Source organism: Triturus cristatus, chromosome 2_2 (genome assembly GCF_964204655.1).
Source record: "Triturus cristatus chromosome 2_2, aTriCri1.1, whole genome shotgun sequence".
Taxonomy (NCBI): Eukaryota; Metazoa; Chordata; class Amphibia; order Caudata; family Salamandridae; genus Triturus; species Triturus cristatus.
In genome coordinates this window covers 1,167,726,681-1,167,744,091 of record NC_140582.1, presented here as the reverse complement: position 1 = coordinate 1,167,744,091, position 17,411 = coordinate 1,167,726,681, and the positions used below count along the sequence as shown (strand labels likewise).

Sequence of the window (17,411 nt, the reverse complement as noted above, 5' to 3'; positions counted from 1 at the left end):
CTCTGGACTCGCGTTACACAGAAACAAATGTGAGTTCATCCAGCAGACTGCGAGACTATCATTGCTAGAAACTCACCTGAAAGGACTGGAGCTTGGCATGCTGTACGGTGATAGACATTTTGGCGGGGTGGCTGTTGCATTGCGGTTTCTAAAGTAAGGTTTTCATTATTGTTCTTTAATTCCATTTTGGGGAAGAATGTTGTACCGCTCATCGCGATATGTTGTTGTCAGTTGGGCTCATTGCGAGGACCAGCGCTGGGGGTGTATTGTGACTCCCTCGGCAACGTCAACATATTGTGGTTTGGCCAGCGTTACGCAGGTGCGTTTAAATAAATAACTGTGCGCGCGCGCGGCTGGCGTCAGAGCAGAGTCACGCGAGCACTACTGAACATCTCACCGCGTGTGCTGTCATTATTGCGGCCTTCTCGAGGTGGCCTGCGCAAACTGATTAGCTCGGCAGAGTGCGCTCATTACTGCATGTCAGGACGATGTGCACTTACTCTCCCGACACAATAGTGATGTTTACGCTTTTTAGAGACTTTAGAGTCGGTGCTTGTTGGGGCTACGATTCCACTAGTGCGGATGCATGGTGCATACCAACAGACCAGATTCAGGTGGGAGACTCCTGAATTTTTTTTAGCCCCAAATGGCTTTATTTCCGCTGCCTTCCACCTGCGCTTCAACATAATTCAACAAGGAGAACACTGGCCCTCGATTTTTCTTCAAAATCTCCCGTTTTTCAATATCAAGATGTTGGCATGTATAAATGCAAAAATTAATGTTTTGTGACACACTATCAATGTTTACTAGTAGACCTATACTGGGGTCACCCTGACAATTTCTGTGCTGACTGATGTACTCCTAGAACCAGGCGACAGTAAGAAACAAACATTTTTGGGTTTGTTGCGCCCACAACCGCACCTCTTGGTCCTCACGCATGACATACAAACACTCCCCATACAGGATCAAAACAAAGAAATACCCTGCCAACCGCACATCCTACACAGTGTAGTATGGTACTCGTGTAGGCAATCGCTTCAGGTCCCCTACAAGTGTAATACGTGCTTATAACTGCTGCTGCACGATACTTGTTAGAACACAGCGCAGAAGGTGATATTTGAAAGGAGACAGTTCGTCCCACAGATCGCCGGTGCCAGTCAACACGTGGACCCCCCAGCCTCACGACACCCACGATGTATGTTAAAGCAAAGAAAGGCGCAAGTATACCTTTTAAATAAGTAAAAAAAAAAGGGGGGGGGGAGGGAGTAGATTGGTTTTAAATAAAATAAAAAAATAACACAATTGGCTCGTGATGAGTACGTGTACACTCTGCGACGGCACTAAAGGAACAATGATTCGCTTTGAGGCGCTTTGTTACCTGCGTGAAAGTCAGCGCGTCTAATCCCCGTACACCCAGCCCGTGGCCACACGCAACGCAACGTAAAAACAAGCTTCATGGACCTTCAAAAGAGGCGCATAACGTGCGGGAGTCTCTGGGAAAAGAAAGCCCAAACTACACCAGCCCACACAACAACACAAACAGGTTACAATAACAAGTATCTCTGCACGTCGAGAAGCATTCAATATCGGAACACCAATTTGTTTGTAAATACATTTGCCATAAAAAAGAAATTCTAAACCAAAACTGCAAGTGATAGAAGCTTCCGAAATTAGGTATGACATCTCATTTCAGGGTGTGGCATTAGAGGGTTATTTATTCAATTTGCTCAGTAACAATCATCTTCAACGTTCCGCCATTCAGTGTAATAGGTTGGCGCTCTAGTTCTTTGTTTGAACTCTAAGGCTGGCGTTTGGCTAGACAGTCCCACACGTACAGCGTCTTCCCGCCCGTTGATTTTTTTTTTTTTTTGCATGAGCGCGAACCGGAGCGAGCGAGCGCGCCCCAAGCACGTAGGTAACGTTTGTACGAATGTTTACGTTTCACGCGCGAATAATGGCCTGGAGCTCGTTCAGCTGCTAGTAGCATTTCCCTCCCCCACCTCCCCAAAAGCTGACTGAGTGCGCGCATGTTTTTGGACAGTTGTTCTTCTTCGGGAATTAATACAATGGCCTGAAGAGAGGGTGAAGAAAGTGATCATGCTTAATGCAGAAAAATCCTGCGGGTGTCTTCGGACCACCACAGGTTTCCAGAAATCTACAGACCCGTCCTTCGGGCTATATCCGCGTTCCTGGAGCCGTTTATGTGGAACGTGCCCGCAATGCGCACTTACACATTGCAACCAAGGACAGTGCGCCTTCGGTATTTCTGAATAGTTGGCTCATTTCCGCAGGGCACTTTGCGGGTCCCGAGACGCCAAAAGCGTTTCCTTGAGAAATTCGGTTTGAGTTGCGTAGCGTATTTTCTGTAGTGTGTTTTCTAACTCTTCGTTTCTCTAAGTTAGTTCATCTAAACGATTTAGCCCACAATATATAGTTTATCCAGTGCTGTTACAATTCATGCTTTTTTCGAGTTCTAATTACTTTACCATCTTCTGGTGAGTGTCTTGATTGCACTCAACTGTAAATTGCGAGAGTCTCGTTTATAAAATAAACAACTTTGATAGCCAAATCAAATGAATTAGTCTTAAGTTTTGTTTTCCTTAGGAAGGGCTGCTCACTGGCCTGGCCACGAGAATCGTTTCCACCGTGTTTTGGCGATGTGGACTAGTTGTATACTGTGGAACCAGGAGAATTTGCAATCCCAGCCTCCTACTTGCGCTATATAGGGACTGATCACAGACTGCATTCTGCAGAACGTGAACTTTTGCTGCTACCTATATACTACAAAATGCTATTCTCGAACTTCCATGCAGACCACGGTTTTCTATCTCACTTGCATATACACCGTAGTTGTAGAGGGAATCGTGAAAATGATCGGAAACACACTCCCACAAATGTGTCAACACCATTGCTGTTTACAAAATACACTTCTAAAGTTAATGCACCCCTAAAGGCCACACAGTGTAATAAATATACTCCAGCCAGGGCTTTAAGTAGGATGAAAACACGAGCCGTTGGTCTCTCAAAGGGACTGTAATTGAGGGAGTGGCTTAAAAACACCTATGGTGAAAATCTGCTTAGGTTAGTGTGCTGCTCAACTGGTATTTTGCTGCTTGTCATTGCATCCAGATATATAATACAAGAAACATTATGCCTATAACAAGCCAGAACTATTGGCTTTGTCGATGGTTGTTAGGTGCATAAGATAAATAGGCAACAACTATGGGTTCGTTGTATATAATATTGAAAATGCTTCTATTCTGAAATTATTGGACTGAAAGAACTATAAAGAGTCTCTTTGAAGTTACCTCAAAGGCATTGAAGAGTGGTACTGTTGCAGAGTTCAGATTTATTTTTCACCCAGAGTGAGGGCAAAAATGGTGAGACCAATAGGGACCTGTCTCAGCACCTGTTCTTTAGAACTGCCGGTGCTCAACACCTGCAGGACGTGGCTCACTTAAAGCCCTGACTTCATCCCAGCCTTGGAGTGAGTTTAGCATCATAAATGGCCACTCTATGGTACTGGAACACACTCAATAAGAAAATGTTAACATAATTATGTTAAGTTATGTTTTTGCGTCTTGGCAACAAAAGTGCAATACTATGTAGTTTAGTACTTTTCTACTGATAAATGTACATTCACACATGCATTACTATAGTCCAAAGTTCAAATTGCAGTTGATCACTACAGTAGCTTGCATGTGATATTAAAAAAAACATTGTCAACAGCCTCACAGATTGGTATTTAAAATGAGTTATCCCATGAAAACAGTTCCCCATACTGGTCATAACGGCTGTTCTGCACACAGTTTTTACTCCTAGTGTCGCTTAAATGTCTTTTTCTTAAATGTAATGTAATGTGGTATTTGTAAAGCGCTGACTGCCACCCCGAAAGGAGTATCCTGGCGCTGGTTGGAGGTGAGAGGGGGCCAGAGGAATCCTAAATGAATGAGAGGCAGAATTCATCTGAGGCACAGAATACCCAAGTTTTCAGTGCCTTCCTAAATTGGGTTTCTGTTTTTAGCAATCCTAGATGATTTGGCAGCAGGTTCCAGGCTTTGGTCCCCAAGGCAGCCTCTGTTTTTCCTCCTTTTGTTTTACATCTGAAAATGGGTGGTTTAAGGAGGTTGGCTGATGAGGACCTAAGGGTCCTGGTTGTGATGTAGGGAGTGAACCGTGCTGAAAGGTACTTTGGTCCCAATTTAAACAACCTTGACATATATTTAGGCATAAACTAAATATGCAGAATGTAATGTGCTATTTATTTCCATTGTTGCGAGAACGGAGTGGCATTGTGATACACTCACAGCTTAACCTCGCTTGAGTCATGGCTCCTCCCCACACTCAACAAAGGTTATAAATGGCATATTACACTCTGCACATCTGCATATATATTTAATATACACTTTAAATAATATTCAAAATGACGTAATTCCCTATTTTAAAACTTTCTAGTTATTATTTAAAGATGAATATTTTTAATATGTAACATTACAAATTTCTTCATTAAACACATTTTAATTACATTAATTACTCAATATGCTTGTGATTAGGGCTTTTTAATTTTGTGTAAGAACCAATATTTTAAATATTTTGTACTTGTTCATTTTATTAAACATTAGTTTGATTAAAGTTATATAACATTTTATTAGTCCTAGGCTAAACTACCTATTCTATTTTTATATTAAATTACTTCAATTAATAAATGCTATTAATTTTCTTTAAACTTTTCCATAAGAACTGTGTCTGACAAGTTACTAGTAGGAACTTTACCATCGTAAATTTGGTCCTAGATGTGTGTCAATCCTTAAGTTAGAGATGGCAGTCTCGCTATATATTTACCAACATTTAATATGGTAGTTAAATGTATAGCTTGTGAAGTAAATAGCAGTGTGCTTAAGACTCTGGTCTACTTTGTTAGCAACAAGCTTGATCCTGGCCAAATCATACTTTTCATGGGCCTCTGTCCACTGTAATTCTGAATCACACATTATGAAGTTTAGACGATAGGTCGCATAGTGAGCTACTCATACACGGACGTGGGAAACTTGAGAGTTCTGATAGAATGTATGTCTAAATGCGCCTAATAACTGTATATGTGGCACATTTTCTATCAATCAATCATAGCATTTGTATAGCGCGTTACTCACCTGGAAGGGTCTCAAGGCGCTGGGGGAGAGGGGTCCGTTACTACTCGAAGAGCAAGGTCTTGAGTTGCTTCCTGAAGGAGACATGTCCCTGGGTCAGCCGAAGGTGGATGGGGAGGGAGTTCCAAGTCTTGGCTGCCAGGTAGGAGAAGGATCTTCCTCCGGCGGTGGCTCTGCGGATGCGTGGTACGGCGGCGAGGGCGAGGCTGGTCGATCGTAGCTGGCGGGTTGGCGTGTAGAAGGTCAGGCGGTTGTTGAGGTACATGGGGCCCAGGTCGTGGAGAGCCTTGTGTGCGTGGGTGAGGAGCCTGAACGTGATCCTCTTGCTGACGGGGAGCTAGTGCAGGTCTCTCAGGTGGCCGGAGATGTGGCTGTGTCGGGGGATGTCCAGGACGAGTCGTGCGGAGGCGTTCTGGATGCGTTGGAGTCTTTTCTGAAGTTTGGCTGTGGTTCCGGCGTAGAGGGTGTTCCCGTAGTCCAGTCGGCTGGTGACGAGTGCCTGGGTGACCGTCCTCCTGGTTTCGGTGGGGATCTATCGGAAGATCTTACGGAGCTTGCGCAGGGTGTTGAAGCATGATGATGAGACGGCGTTGACTTGTCTGGTCATCGAGAGGGAGGAGTCCAGGATGAAGCCCAGGTTGCGTGCGTGGTCCGTTGGCTTGGGAGTGGTGCCCTGGGCAGGGGGCCACCAGGAGTCATCCCAGGCGGAGGGCGATGATCCCAGGATGAGGACTTCCGTCTTGTCTGAGTTCAGTTTCAGGCGGCTGTTCTTCATCCATTCGGCGACGTCTTTCATCCCTTCCTGGAGGCTGGTTCTGGCGGTGGTGGGGTCGTTGGTGAGGGAGAGGATCAGCTGGGTGTCGTCGGCGTAGGAGATGATGTTGAGGTTGTGTTGGCGTGCGATGGCTGCGAGGGGGCTCATGTAGATGTTGAAGAGGGTTGGCCTGTGGTACGCCGCAGATGACTTCGGTGGCGTCGGATCTGAACGGGGGGAGGTGGACTCTGAGTTCTTCCGGTGAGGAACGAGATGATCCACTTCAGTGCCTTCTCTTGGATCCCGATGTTGCTGAGGCGCTGTACTAGGGTGCGGTGGCAGACAGTGTCGAACGCTGCAGAGAGGTCCAGGAGGATGAGGGCCGCTGTTTCTCTGTTGTTGAGCAGGGATCTGATGTCATCGATGGCTGCGATCAGTGCGGTCTCGGTGCTGTGGTTTGCTCGAAAACCGGACTGCGAGGGATCCCTTCGTCTCGAGGAAGGCGGCGAGCTGTCTGTTGACGGTCTTCTCGATGACTTTGGCAGGAAAAGGGAGGAGCGAGATGGGGCGGAAGTTCTTGAGGTCGGTGGGGTCCGCTGTTGGTTTCTTCAGGAGGGCGCTGAGCTCGGCGTGCTTCCAGCTCTTCGGGAAGGTGGCGGTGTGGAAGGAGGTGTTGATGATGTCCCGGAGTTGGGGCGCGATGATGGAGTCGGCCTTGTTGAAGACGTGGTGGGGGCAGGGGTCGGTTGGAGATCCGGAGTGGAGGGTGTTCATCGTGCGGGTGGTGTCTTCGGTGCTGACCGGGGTCCAGGCGCAGAGGGTGGTGGTGGGGGGCGTTGGTTCGGCGGTTGGGTGCGTGGTTGGTGCGCCGAAGCTGTTGTGTATGTCGGCGATCTTGCGGTGGAAGAACGAAGCGAGTGAGTCGCAGAGGTCTTGTGAAGGAGTGATGTCGTTGTTTCCGGCGCTGGGGTTGGAGAGCTCTTTGACGATGCTGAAGAGTTCCTTGCTGTTGTGGGCGTTGTTGTCCAGTCTTTCTTTGAATGCTGTCTTCTTGGTGGTACGGATCAGCTGGTGGTGCTTGCGGGTGGCGTGCTTGAGGGCGGTCATGTTGTCTGTGGTCTGGTCGTGGCGCCAGGCTTTCTCGAGAGTGCGGCAGTTCTTCTTGGAGTCCCTGAATTCGTCGGTGAACCAGGGGGCTTTCTTGCTGCTGGGTCTGCTGGGAGGGTTCTTCAGTGGTGCGAGGTCGTCGGCGCAGGCGGTCAGCCACTGTGTGAGGTTGCTGGCTGCTTCGTTTGGGTCCGTTGTGCTGGCGGGAGGGTTCTGGCTGAGGGAGGTGGTGAGCTGCTCGGTGGTGATCTTGCTCCGGCGAGGAACCTGTTGCGGGTGGTGGTGGGTCGTGGTTCTTCTGAAGCTGAAGTGGACGCAGCTGTGGTCTGTCCAATGAAGTCTGGTGGAGTGGCTGAAGGAGACGTGCTTGCTGGAAGAGAAGACTGGGTCAAGCGTGTGTCCGGCGTAGTGGGTGAGGGTGTTCACCAGTTGCTTGAGTCCGAGGTTGGCGAGGTTGTCCAGCAGGGTGGTGGTATTGCAGTCCTTGTTGTTCTCCAGGTGGAAGTTGAGGTCCCCTAGGAGGATGTAGTCAGCGGAGGGGAGGGCGTGCGGGCTGATGAAGTCTGCGATGTCTTCGCTGAATTGTGTGCGTGGTCCCGGGGGTCTGTAGATGAGGGTGCCTCTGAGGGTGGTCTTTGGGTCGGTGTGTATTTGGAAGTGGAGGTGCTCGGCGGCGGTGAAGGGGTCGTCGGAATTGGTCGTGATGCGGATGGTGTTCTTGTGTACGTTGGCGATGCCTCCTCCGGTCTGGTTGACGCGGTCCCTCCGGGTGATCTTGTATCCGTCCGGGATGGCTGTGGCGATGTCGGGCGCTGAGGAGGCGTTCATCCAGATTTCTGTGAGGAAGGCGATGTTGTGTCGCGGAGGTTCCAGAGTTCGACGGTGTGTCTGTGGACGGAGCGGGTGTTGAGCAGGATGCACCTGAGGTGGTGGTTGCTGGTGTACGGCTTGGCGGGTGCGGTGCAGGTCCGGAGGCAGGTGAACTTGCAGGTTTGGCAGGTGAAGGGTCCGTGGGCACGTTTCGGGGTGGCTCGGTAGCAGGCGGGGTTCCGTCTGGCGTTGAGTGCGTTGAGGGTGGCGGCGTCGTGTGGGCTGGCATCCCCGGGGGCCAGGGGTGCTGGGCGCGGACGGGCGTAGACGGGCTTGCCTTTGGCGCACAATCGGCGCGCCCGCAGCGTGTGACCGCTGCGCGTAAGCGCGGGCTTCATATGAGGCGAAGTGGGAGGGTGGAGCAGCTGGGAGGCGGGAGCGGGGCGGCCAATCGGGTACAGAAGGAAAAAGGGGATGGAGCAGCGGCGGGGAGCGGGTGGGGGCACCAGAGGGATTAGCGAGGCACGCTAAACAAAAGCACAAGTGCTTGAGAGGATAGGTATACCACAGATGTCATGGGCTGTAAAGACTCCATTCTTTTCATGTAGATCACTCCGAAGTGTAAGTCTTAGGAATGGACATTATACAAACCCATTTAGACTCCCTTGTTTGTTCATGAAAGAATGGGTCGGAGAAGTTTCTGTAATCCAATTTTTTCTGTCTAAAATCAGGTATATCCTACGAGAATATGGGGGGCGAAAATTCTGATGCTTCTTCTGTAGGGATATATGTATGCAGTGGATGTGTTAATACAAATATTAATTTGACATTTTTAAAACACTGCTTACCTGAACAAGATTTTGTGCGTTAGGCAAAATATAACCTCTCTATTGCCGCATGTCCAGTTTCGGAGTTTAATTAAAGGTGAGCAGGCCCAAAAATTCATTAAGCTGAGCTACTGGTCTTCTGAGCAAAAGGCAGAAATGCATTGAAAGATTTGATGTTATTCACTCAACAAATGTCATATAAAAATATGATAAAACTCCTTAATTTTTATTTTGAAGTGATTTCTTCAACATTTGGCTTCCAGTTTTCTACATTAGATTGTGCCACTGTGTTGTTTGGCAACGCTGCTATAAGGCAGCCCAGAAAGAGCTCAGTTTGTCATGAGCACTGGATGTAGTAACAATGTTGTTGCATGTGAAGCAGCAATATTCCTATTAAACTGTAAGGAATTTCATTTTTGTATACCATGTTTCCTGAAGTGAATTACTTTCCAGTGTTCTCAAATTGGTCACTTACAGTAAAGTAAAAATATCTACTAAAAAGAACGTAATATGGTTAGATGAAGTCTGGAAGCTGGGATTTACTTTCCTGTTGAACGTAATACAGTTCAGCCTATGGATGGTTATCTCCTTCAGTTTAACAGAAATGTTTAGTTTTTCCATAAGCTCAAATGGTATTCCATACTACGTATTATGCCATGTATATCTGTATATTCACCTAAAAAAGTCAGTTGAAGTGCAGTTCTGATTAGATATTAAAACCAAAATAACACTGACATTCGCAAGTTATGGTTAGGACCTCAAATATTTACTAACAATATTCATGCAAACCATACCTCGCACCCCAAATGCAATGATCATAATGTCATCCTTAGTGAAACGGATGCAATTAGAAATTTTGTAAATCCTCTTCCAGATGAGATTTGGGGAGAGAAAGTAGCCTTACCGCTAGAGCGGTCGATCTCGGGAACTGGGTTCGAGTCTCAGCAACAACACTCAACATCCTGTGATTCTGGGCAAATCCCTTAATCTCCCAGTGCCTAACAAAAATGAATGTGTTCATCTGTAACGAAACTGGTGCTCAAGTAAAGCACTCTGATACCCAATGCCTCGGGTCTAGTTTGCATTATATAAAACTCTAAACAAAAACAAAAAAATTCATATCACACTGCCCATACCATTTTGACTGAGACACCTGTGAATATTCTATCATTTACTGGTTTAATTAGGTCGTTATATTTTGCTCTTTTGTGTTTTTAGTTACTGTTATAAATATTGTGAGGCCATAAGCATTACATTTTGTGTGAGAGTTCGGGTTTGCTTGGCTGTTGTGTGAGTTATGGATTGCGTCTCACATTATTAGAGTTTCTTCTGTTTTAATTCTTAACCAAAACTGCACTTTAATTATTGTTTCTTAGGTGAATTGCTGAAAGGTCAGACTTTTTTGCTCTGAACCGCTCCTTGAGCAAAATGTTTTGAATGTGGGCCCCCCCCTCCAAAAGGTTATGGCAAGAATAATGCGGGGACAGGGCTGAGGTCAGGGGGCTGGGTTTATGAGATTTCAGGGGTAATTTTTCTGTAGTTTATAATCCACCCTGAACAGGAGACTTCTAAAAGTACTCATTTACCAAAGCTAATATACTAAACAAAATTTGAAAAAAAATACTGTGCCCCATAATTAGGGAGATGTGAGCCCCTCAGACTACCGCATCTCAGTACAACTGCTGCACTAATGATAGCTGCGGCTCTGAGTAGTGGGCTCTCCCCTCTGCCTCTTTCACCCCTTTCCCACCATGTTTGGCTATCCATCCAATGTTGAAAAAGACTGTTTAATTTAAAAAAAGAAAAGAAAAACTCCCATCTGTTGCCCCTTTTTTTCAGGAAGGGGGCCCTTTAGCCCTAATACTAGCAAAGAAAATGACACCTCTGGACCCTGTTGCCACTACACCTGCAGCACTATTGATAGTGCAAAGCAGGCTGTCTTCTCTGCCCACTCCATTGGACCATCACTCCTAGGCCTGAGGCCCAAAGCAGGCTGTCTGCCCCTATGAGTAAGCAAAAAAAAGTTGAAAACGTCCCACATCTTGTCCCTCATGTTGCTTAGACCCTGTTCCCTGTGCACAAAGGAGGACCTCTGCCCTAAGGTTAGCAAAGAAATAGGGATCCCACCACCTTTGTTGCTAATACAACAGTAACATTTAGGCTGTAGTGGCACCTTGCAACCCTGTCCCCAGTGCCACAATACCTGATGCATTATTGGCGCTTTACAAAAAAAAAAGAGCCCTAATATCATCCTACCTTTCTTTCAGAGGAGCAGTGTCTGTCCAGTTTTAACAGAAAAATGAGCGTGGTCAGGAAACTCCTAATATGCTTGGCAGTGCCGAAGCGGCACCTCCAGCGTATTAGGGGGTCTCAGACAACTGCGAGAGTGCCTGGGATTGTGGATCTCTAGCGTCAGCAACGGTCCGACTGCCCTACTTGTTATAGGGTGGTTGGACCACAAGCGCGGCGGGGCCAAACTCATAATAAGGCCCTTAGTCTTTAGTCCTGATTATGACCCTTTCAATTCAATCTATATGGGTTGAAACATCAATAGTTATACTTATACTAGAGGATTGAGGATCTGCAAATGAACAATCATGATATCTCTAAAATGTTACCTCTTCGTGCCCAACCCAAGCACCTTCTAAAATGCTTATAACTACTGAATGGATGTCCTCCGAGCCAAACAATGTCTTGTCAATGCAACCAATCCAGTGGTGTGCACAGATTTATTGCAGACTTCTGTACATTTGTTTGGATTTTCAGGATGGTGTGAGTGAAGAATTGTATAGGCAGAAGAGTCTATTTCTCAGGGAGATGGGCAAGGTGATAGGTTTTTCCTCATCACATTACGCTTTAGTGAAATGCCATCCCAGTTTGATGACAAGTACAGCTTCATCTTTGGCTGTAAGAAATGAGCTGACTCCAATGCTGAAGGACCTGTGTAAGGAAGGGCTATTTGAACCGGTCAGTGATTCTGAATGGATTAGCCCATTGGTTTAAAAAAAAAAAAAATTGGAATATTAAGATTGCACATGGAACTCGGGTTCAGGAACAAACAAATTGTTTGTTCACAGACTGACACACTTTACCCATATTACAAGAGTTGCTGATTACATTGGATGGGGCACAGTTTTTCTCTTCCATTTACTTAGCTTACCGCCAGATTGTACTTACTGGGTAAACCTGCCATATTACCACCTTTATTACACCAAAGGGTGCATTTCTCTGCACCATGGTGCCATTTGGCTTGGCATTGAAAGTGTCAGTCTTCCAGAAGATGATGCATTGCTTGTTTGGAGACATTGAGGGTGTTGTTGCTTTCCAGGATGGCCTGTGGTGTATGCTGACTCATTGTAGATGCATTCTAGAATTTTAGATCCAGTGTTAACCATTCTGTAAAAGAAAGGAGTGACAGTCTAGTTTGAGAAGTGCAAGTTTGTAACCTCAGAGGTGAAATATTTCCAGTGAGAGATCTTACACCTAAAGAAGATATATTGAAAGCGATTGAGATTTTTCAGCTGCCGGAAAATAAGGATCAGTGTTCTGTGAATACTATTTGCTGCTTGTTCGGAATATTGTAGTTAGCCATGCTTTTAAGAAACATACTTTAAAAAGGGTCAAAGTACAGGTGGGAGGAACAGCAAGCTGAAACTTTAAGGAAGCGGAAGAAATTGTTCCCTTCCACTGTGGTCTTATTCTCACCAAGCCAGAGGTTTTATTACGATGGATACCAGTCCGGTGGGATTAGGTGCGGTCTTATGTTGAGAGTGGCAGTGTAGAAGGTGAAGGCCCTACAGCTTTGCATTTAGTCCATTTTAGGAGGTGGAGGAGCACTTGAAGACATATTTGTGAGCAAGAGTGTTTCAGCTAAAAACGAATCACAAGCCATTGTTATCATTGCTGTCTAAAAATGTAGTGGGTAAGACTTCTTTGAGGTTTGTGAGGTTATTAGCAAATTTATACGAGTTCAATTTTAATTTGTTGTTCCTTCAAGGTTCATGCAGTGTCCAAGCAGATTGTCTTTGCCCCAATAATGAACAGACTCACTTTAAGACTATTCTTATTGGTTAAAGGACAACAATGTAATTATTATATATATATATATATATATATATATATATATATATATATATATATATATATATATATATATATATATATATATATATATATATTGTTGCCACAATGTCGCCCACTTGGTCGACGCCGGCGCTCTTCAATCCCGTGAACAAGCCTTTTGTTAAGGCGAACGCGTTGGGCATGGCAAACATCTAAAATAAAACCGCCCTAATTCCTGTACACGAGTGAGTGCGTTTCTATTATTTTTGCCGCGAGGCAAAATCCTGCTTTTATATATATATATATATATATCTCCCAGTAACGCTGAAACCATCTTCACAACTCATTCAAAATGAAGATAATAAGAGTTGATACTCTTATTTCAAAAAGCGTATGTTTTAATCCACACACGGCAACCAAAATTAGAAACCCAACGCGTTTCGGAGTTCACGCACTCCTTGGTCCCGGGTCTTTCAGTAGGACAATGACAAAAAGCTCCAGCTTGATCGCTCATTGCAGTGCGTTAGCTTTATGGGGGTTGTATTCCACATGCCTGTTTCTCTTTTTGGAGGTTTGGCTGTATAGAACGACAACCCCCAGAGGGCCATCTCTTCTCCCTAGAGAGACATCGAGGCGAAGTTAAGACAGCTTACTGGTTTTAATTTGCATCGTCAACATCGTTGCTCTGTTTTAACCCCTTAGGCGCCTGCTGGAAGTAGGATCGTACAGCCATTCTGCAGCTCCGTAGGTGAATTAGTGTTATCTTATCACATTTTCTGTAGATTTAGAGACGGAGGTCAAATGGCAGGCTGTGTCTTCTGAAAAATTGATGTGTATTAGTTTAAGGTGCAGCTCGTGTTTACTTTTTTTTTTTTTAGACTTCTTTTTAAAAGTAAACTATTTGACAATTGTACTGGTGTGAAAGGAAAGCCTGTTGGGTGTAATTTTTAGTTAGAATTTGTAAACAAATGTCACAAATCAGGAGATATCACACTGGTCAAAACTAGTTTAAAGTTAATTCAACTGTCCAGAAGGGAGGGGGGAGAGAAAAGGAGAAGGGTGAGAGGGAAGCACATGGCCAAAAGGAGGGTTGTGAGAGATGGAGACAAATGGGCAGAGGAAATAGTGGTGATAAGAGAGAAAATGGAATAGAGAGATGAGTAAGACAAACGTGTGATTGGAAGTCAAAGATCGAGCAAGGGTAAAGGAAAAAGGTGTCTTGCTTCACCTTTCAGATAATACAGAATCTCCCACACAGTGGCTCAAACTCAACGAAGCGGGAGACATTTAACACAACTAAAATCTTTAGAAATGGGTTTTATTTTACAAAATGCAAAGAATCTATTTTTAGAATAAGGCTTGGTGTTTTATTGTACTCAATGCTCTCTAACAGGCTTTCCCAGATGCCAAATGCACAACTTTCAAATACACACACCAAAAAATATATATATATATATTTATATATATATATATATATATACATATACACACACACAATAATAACACACTTGGTAAATGCAACGGTTAAATGCATGAATATTACTGATGAATAAACAAGCAGCAAATAATATGAGAAGATTTAAGCAAATGTAATATGTTGGACTTCCTGCAAGAGTTCAGAAAGATATATACACTGAATATATCAAATGATTACTTTGGATGTGCACCTCACTCAGTCACACATCACAAAGAAAACACCTCATTGTGATCAAAACCACTGGCCACACATCACAATGGCAATAATCAATGCTCAAACACCTCAAATGACCACAGCCACTGGAACCATGCATCACAATGGCACTAGTCAAAACTCAACACTTCACCTGGTGCAAACACTGCATCTTAGCCCACGCCCCACCGGGGGATTAACAGCCGTGGTTAAGAGCCTCAGCAACCAGGGTTCCGAAGTAGACGCGTCCGTCCCCATTCTGATTCCAAAATCCTTGTTTCTAAGTCAACAACCCTCGGCTTTATAATCTCAAAATACACTAGAAGGTTCAAGAGAAACTTTCCCCCCTGAGCCAAAGGAATCTTACCAGAACTGGCCAGCTTCCAAGCAAGCATTCCCTGGCAGAAGGAGCTCCCACGTTCCCTCTCCAGTCTCACATGTTCCAGCCTTTATCGTGACGAAGCTCTCCAAAGCCTTCCAGGTTACATTAAACAATCTCTCACAAAAACCATCCTTGAACGCGATTAACCCAAACATCTTGCAAGCGTTGCTGTGTGCGCATATAAGGTTCAAGCCAGGCAGATTCCGAATTCAGGATGACATGAGGCCATGTCAAAGCCAATAGTAAGAACTTCATAATACTTCCAATGTACAACACAATGCACATTTGTGCACCACTGCTCACAACACTGCACTTCGAGACCAAAAAGTACATTCCACACCCCTCTCTCCCTCTCATGCTTTCAAATGCACATCCCACACGTTCTGTTCTTGGCAAGGCTGTTCTACTCCGTAACAGTTCCCACTGAAAGACAGCAAGATTACAAGAAATAAACCTTTAACAGAAGCAAGGCATATGCAGGACATCGTACATTCAGGCTAGGATAAAATAACACACCAAAGTCAGTTAAAATAATGGTAGTCAAAGGTCATCACAAGGTGTCAGATCACAAGAGTGCCTCTAGCACTACAAAGGGGGAATTAGAGAGAGGAAGTGCTCATAGATGGAAGTGAACTGAGAAAAGATTGGAAATATGATACAATAACCCTTATAGAGAAAAACGGTCACACTTGGAACGATTCTGGATGGGGTCCAAGTGGGGGGTATTTTTTTTTCTGGCTACTTCCCTGCACTTGTGAATGACGTAACCTACCTCTGTCTCAGTAGCTCGTTGAAGGAGAATATCCTTAAACGCAGTTGTAATCTCATCTTGAAGTCGTTTTTGAAGCTTTTTGCAAAATACCGCTGGGGTTGGAGAAATTTGTGTTGATTGACATCTAAGTGTGGCTTCTTTTGCTGAATAGTTTTGGCTTTATAAAAGGAGATTCGTTTAACTTGTTTATTCAACAATGTTTTGTTCACAAAGGGGCTCTGCTTTCAGGTCATGGAGAGTTATCATAACTGCCCCCATAAATTCTTATCTGCCCCTAGCGGTACCTCCTTCCAGATTAAGGCCTTTAGTGTAGGTTCTTTTGCTTGCTTCACAGAGAATAAGTATTAAGTAGAGAAGCTTTCTGTGCCAAATTGCTGCACAATTAAGTCAAACTCCAGCCTAATTTGTACTTGAGCAGCGTTGTTAGGGAGCTGGTTTAGCAGTCGGTAAGCTTTTCGTTGCTCCATATTAAGAAAGGACCAGAATTAATCTGGGTAAAAATCTCTCATTGCCCACTCAAGAAAACGTCACTGAAAAGTTAGAGGCATTTTTGCAACGTGGGGTTTTCCTTCAGTTCTAAAGTTTGACATTGACCCACTGTTCAACAGTTGAGAATTCAGAGACTTTCTTAGTCATCCCAATGTGAAGCATCAGAAAAGCATACCTCTTTGGCCACAAGCAAATGGCGATGTTGAACGATTTTTGAGCACACTTTAAAAGACCATCCAGCATGCTACTTTGGATAAGCTTGATCTGATGTCCACTCTCCATGCTGCTCTTCAAATCTTTCCTGCACTTTGATGTTTGGGAGAGCCATGATGGCCAAGTTGCCACAGTAGACCAACAGAAGATCTACAATAGATGGACAACTTTGTCAAACGGACTTGTGCCATAAGCAAAAGAATAAAGTATATGCCGACAAACGTCTGTGGCAAAAGCATTGCTTTTAATAAAGGCGAACGACGATTGGTGCAACAAAAGAGAAAACGCCAATCTGACGCTCCCTTTGATGCTGAACCTGTCAAAGCAGTGACTAGTAAAGGGCTCATGGTGATCGCTCACCGTCCTGGAAAGTCCGTTACGGTAGATGCTTTTCTCTTCAGGCTTATCATTCGCCAGTACCTGATGTCCGAGATGAGACTGGTTCAATTGATACGGTATAGAGCCACGTTACTGCATCTGTCCCTACATCACCAATGCCAGTCATCGATGCTTTTCTTCCCAGCCTTAAAAGACGCGATCTGAGCGTTTGGTCAGAGCTCCACAGCGACTTTTCAAGGAGTTGTAATATATATCTATAGATATATCTGTAAAAAAATATTTTTTATTTACCAAGGGGGAGATGTAGTGTCTTGTGACTTAGTGACAACTGAACCCTTTTGATTCCTGATGGACTTTGTAGAACTAAGACACAAGTGTCGAGTGTGGTGAACAGAGTTCATGTTTAGAACGTTGAGTTCAGAGTTACATAATACTAAGCTCATTTAATTCCTTACAGTAAAATACCAAAAGGCAATATGGGAGGGCCATGGTCTTCTCTAATTGGTCAGAGTCCTTTGCCTGGTATAACTGCTGGATGTTGGCTCCATGTTGCTTATCAACATTATTACCTATTATCTGGCTCTGACCCTTTTCCAGGTGGTTTATTAAGCGACAAAAAAGTTGCTGATTCTTGATGTGGAAGGCTTCAAAGAGTTCCAGACATTTCTGCTCTTCCACTCTTAATTTGGACTCCCACAGTGCCTTTTTTGTAGGGTTTTCCTTTTTCATTTTCCTTCTTAAAATGTTTCATAGGAGCTTCCTGATTTCTTAATTTCTTTATCTCAGGTTTTCCTCTGAGCCCTTAATTCCTAAGAGTCCCATTTACTTTGTTGCAATCTT

The 17,411-nt window shown here is 44.6% G+C and overlaps 2 protein-coding genes across 7 annotated transcripts in view; one reads left to right on the top strand and one right to left on the bottom strand.

The window, feature by feature from the left end:
- The window catches only part of LOC146863309 (uncharacterized), a 365,164-nt gene extending 363,677 nt beyond the window's left edge, over positions 1–1,487 (bottom strand). For 2 of the 5 annotated variants that reach the window (XM_085642720.1, XM_085642723.1), the window contains exon 1: positions 1,379–1,487. The gene's annotated coding sequence lies outside the window, so the exon portion shown is untranslated. The remainder of the gene's footprint in view (positions 1–1,378) is intronic. The other 3 variants (XM_085642721.1, XM_085642724.1, XM_085642722.1) reach the window with 2 other exon arrangements.
- Positions 1,488–1,797: 310 nt separating this feature from the next.
- The window catches only part of LOC146863307 (uncharacterized), a 200,959-nt gene continuing 185,345 nt past the window's right edge, over positions 1,798–17,411 (top strand). The window contains exon 1 of one of the 2 annotated variants that reach the window (XM_085642717.1): positions 1,798–1,915. The gene's annotated coding sequence lies outside the window, so the exon portion shown is untranslated. The remainder of the gene's footprint in view (positions 1,916–17,411) is intronic. The other variant, XM_085642715.1, reaches the window with a different exon arrangement.